Genomic DNA, 4,811 nt, shown 5'->3' with positions numbered 1-4,811 from the left:
GTTTGAACTCGTCAATTCTATTACTATTTTTTATGTCCACACTTAAATTATTCCATAGTTTTACCCCACTTATGGAAATACAAAATCTTTTTTTGGTTGTACGTATAGCATGAATTTTTAAATTTAACTGACCCCTTAAATTGTATCCCCCTTCCCTTTCATTAAATAGTTTTTGAATTCCACCAGGTAATAAATTGTTCCTGACTTTATACATAAACACAGCAGTCTTATATCCCACTAAATCAAAAAATTTTAACAATTTAGACTGTATGAAAGCTACATTGGTGTGATCTCTATACCCCATCTTATGCACAATTCTTATCGCTCTTTTTTGTAATATATACAATGGTTGAAGTGAGCTTTTGTATGTATTTCCCCAGTTTTCAACGCCATACTCTAAGTATGGTAATGCAGGCGGGCTTGTTGCATTATAACAAAAGCCTGGTTAAACCGTGATCTCTTGAGTGCATGTCTGGTAGTTTCATTTCTGTCTGCGTTGCAGTCAAGTAGACCGACAGGCTTTACAACTCCAGATAAGGTTGGAACAGTATGTACGAATTAAAACTGAAAATAGTGATGTGTAAATCATCTTTGTCCTGTATTACATTGAAAACAACACAGCAGAATATTATTTGATGTGACACATCATTTTTTAATTTTGTTCATAATAAACACTGACTTCAATCCTAATGCCTGCAACACATTCCAAAAGAAGTTGGGCTGGCTGCATTTCAGGGCTAGCGATAAGGTAAAACAATGAAATGGTGATACCATTTAAACAGGTGATGACAACAGGTGTCACACTCATGATTTGGTACAAAAGTGGCATCCAGGAAAGGCCGAGCCCTTTAGGAGCAAATATGGGCCGAGGACCACCAGTTTGACAACATATGTGTGAGGAAATTATTATTAAAAACAATGTTCCTCAAAGAAGGATAGAAGGGATTATGTAGTTACATCCATAAATGCTGCTTAAAACTGTACTGTGCCAAAAGGAAGCCCTATGTCAACAGAGGTGCAGTCGACTGCTCTGGGCTCGGAGGCATCTGGGACGGACCATCACACAGTGGAAACGTGTACTGTGGTCAGATGAATCAGTGCTTCAGGGGTTTTTTTTAGAAGGAATGGACAAAGGTAACTTGTACTTCTGTGATGGCTCCATTAATGCTGTAAAATACAGAGAGATGTTGAACCAACATATGCTGCCATCAAGACAACATCTCTTCCAGGAATATGTTTTGTTGACATATGCATTCCATTGCATATGTCAACAAAACAATGCAAAACCTCATAGTGCACATTACCAAGGCCTGGCTGTGGAGGAAAAAGGTGTGAGTGCTGGACTGGCCCGCTTGCAGCCCTGACCTGTCCCTAACAGAGAATGTGTCTCATTTTGACACACAAACTGTGTCAACAAAGACCCAGGACTGTTGCGCACCTTAAGACTTGTTTGCAGGAAGAATAGGACAAAATGACAACTGACACTAATCACTTGGTGTCTTCAGTCTGTAAATGTCTTTTAAGTTGTGAAAAGGAACAGCAACATCACACTGTGGTAAATGCTTTACTGTCCCAACTTTTTGAATGTGTTGTAGGGACCAGAATTGAGGTGTTTATTTTGAACAAAGAATAAAATTTATGAGGTGTCACATCAAATCATGTGCTACTGTATTGTTTTCAGTGTAATTCAGGACATACAGTAGATGATTTACAAATCACTATTTTCTATTTTAATTTTGATTTTACATACTGTCCCAGACTTTTTTTTTTTGATATGGTGTCACTCTTTTCTCCTGCTTCTATCTCAGTCTCCACCCAGCCAGGTAACAAATCAAATGACGAGGCCTCGCTGATTTAGTCCATCTACGTATTTATCCTGCAAGAAACAGCCGTGCTTACTGATGTGAAATCGCTGCCTGTGATTTAATACCATCTAGTGGCGGCTGTTGAGCCTACACCAACATGGAGTTCAGCACTAGTGTAGTAGAACATCTATCATTTTGACATTTGTTTCGTAATATAATTTGACACAGATTCCCTCAGTGTTTGAATGGTGTTACCATTAAAATAAGTCCAAGAGGGTTAATAGCAATAGCACTGAGTTGTAAAAGGGTTAGGGTGTGTATATATTTATACTATATAGTTTGGATGGGGTTTTGTTTTGTTCTTTGGTTTGTTTGTTTTTTGAAGAGAGAGAGAGAGAGAGAGCTTTTTTTCAGTTGCATTGTGCAGCATTTACAAGCCCAAACTGTACCCAGCAGTGTGTCTGGGCTCTGCCAGATCCCATTTCCTGAACAACCTCTTTCAACAGGCATCTGTCCCTCTTGGAGCCGAACAAAGCAAAGACTGAAAGACCCTCTGAAATCTCTCTTATTTCTAAATATATATCCCCTGTTCCTGTGGCTCCCCTTAAAGGGAACAGTGTCTGGTGATTTGCAGTGATCAAAAATGTATGTATGTGCTGATATCGACATTTGAACTTAGTTTAGATTCCATTTGATTTCAGTGTTTCTCTGTGGCTGCTGTGCATCAATATTACATGTCTACTCTAACAGAAGATGAATTTTTTCCTGTTGGGAAACAGACAACCACAGAAAGGACAAACACCCTTGAAGCAAAGAACAAAAGTTAAAATTCTTTCCTTATGTGTACTTGAAGGAAATATTAACAGAAGGACAGTATCGGCTTAACGATTCACTTTAAGTGCAGGATAATCACATAACTGAATACTTAAGATAATTAAAACATGACGCTAAAGTTAACCGAACACTTGCTGGACTTTCCATAAAGCTACAGCAGTCATGACTTCACAGTGAAAACAATTAGATTGTGGTGGTGGTGGTAAGATGACACCTCTGAATGGGCCTATCTAATGGAGGGTGATTCCTACCTAAGGACAAGTCCATTAACGACCAATTAACTTCCTATTAATATTTTACCAGACAGAGGCTCTCATCCTGTCATGTTTTAAGGAGCTTTTCCCAGGGGTGTTTGAACATGAGCAGCTTTTAGCGCAGCATAAAAAGGCTTGTGTAATGGCCTGGAGGAGGCCAAGTGGCAACCTGATAGCACTGAGAGCCGGAGGAGAGGAGACGGGCTTCTGCAGCTGGTCTGTCCTGCACCGAGCCAAGCCTGAGCCGGGCCAAACACACGCACGGGTGGCAGCATTTAAATCCAGTTTTTTCATGAATAATGAACTTGTGTCATGTTGACATTGTGTGATTGTGTTTTGATAGTAAAAATGTGACTAATTCGTTTTCTCTTGTTTATTCATAATTGCAGCTGAACTGGAAAGTTGCAGTTTTGCCTTCAGAAGTTAAAGTGATGCTAATCATCTGGGAGTTTATCTTAAAACAGAAATACCTTATCTGGCCTATATATAGCTCTATGCTGCATACTACTGGTTTGGGTGGACATTTAACACTAGTTGAGGGAAACTCCCTTCCCAGAGAGAACAAGAAAAAGAGAGGCAAGAAGAAAGAGAGTGATGGAGGCCATTATGACTAGAGCCTGAGGCTGTCCCAATGGATAAGGCATTTGTCGTCACTTGAAATTTATTTTTCCACCAGTCAGAAGGGTTATGTTTATCACAGCGCAGTGAAAGGACTTCTGGATAAAAAAGTAGAAGCAGAAATGTAAAAGGGAAAATCTCCCCAGGTTTTCTAATTCAGTCTTCTTGTTCTCTCAAAGATTTCTCTTCTGTGGTTACTGTTTGAGATAGGTTTCAGTCTTCATTAACTTTAGTTAATCATACTGAAACTTTGTCAGCAGCAGCTGTGTGTGTGTGTGTGTGTGTGTGTGTGTGTGTGTGTGTGTGTGATGATTAAGAGAAAGAGGGGTATGTGGGAAGGTGAAAGATGTGGTTGTATCAGGTTCCCTCCACTGGGTGTAGATGTGGTCTTAGATTTCTCTCTGGGCTGCAGATTAACTGAGTGCGTGTGTGTGTCTGTGTGTGTGTGTGTGTGTGTACGCGCGCTGGGAGTGCACTGAGGAGGAGAGGAACTTCAGTTTTAATTTCCCCCAGCTCCAGATATTACACCCCCGCGCTCTCTGTTTTTATTGGAACAGAGACCAGAAAACACCAAGTGTTTATGATGCATTAAAAGATGGTAAAGAACTTGAGTGTGCAATAGTAAATCTATAAATTTGGCACTGTCTCTCCAAAACAGAATTAATTCTGTTACAGAGGATTTCGTGTGTTGTACAAAAACTGATGATAATAACGCGCCGTGAAATCATGGTTATCATCACCTGTAGAGGACACAGGCTGGAGAAAACTCTCCGTAAAGGTGAATAAGAGAAATATGGTGCTCAGAAGAAAACACATGGGGGGGGCTGGGGTCGAATCTCAGATGGAATTGTTCTGCATTACCCTAATGACCATTTGAACAAGCAGATGGGTGAGGAGACTACATTCTATTAGCTGCGGTTTTATTGCCAGTGAACTGTTAATGACGTTCAAAGGGAGCTCTGCACCGCTCTCCTGGACAACGCATGCTGTGTGCTTCTATTTATTCTCACGAAAGTGCCCACAGCCTTTATACATGGAGACACATTAGCTGGTTCTAATTAGAGTAAATATTCTTCTGTTATAACACCAGTATTGCCTCGCCAGTCCAGAATGTGAGGCTCTGTGTTTTTCTTTGGGGCTGCTTATGTATTCCCAGCCCTTCGCTGTCTCTCGTTCTCCTTCTGCTTCTCTGTCCTGATCACTGCCTTTGCCTCTTCCTTTCTCTTTTCTCCTGTGCACTCAATTTACTTCCTCTCACACCCCCTCTCCTCTATTTCTTTCTTGCAGCAGCAGTAGGTGC

Source organism: Monopterus albus, unplaced genomic scaffold, assembly GCF_001952655.1.
Source record: "Monopterus albus unplaced genomic scaffold, M_albus_1.0 scaffold27.1, whole genome shotgun sequence".
Classification (NCBI taxonomy): domain Eukaryota; kingdom Metazoa; phylum Chordata; class Actinopteri; order Synbranchiformes; family Synbranchidae; genus Monopterus; species Monopterus albus.
Note: the sequence above shows the minus strand (reverse complement) of the source record.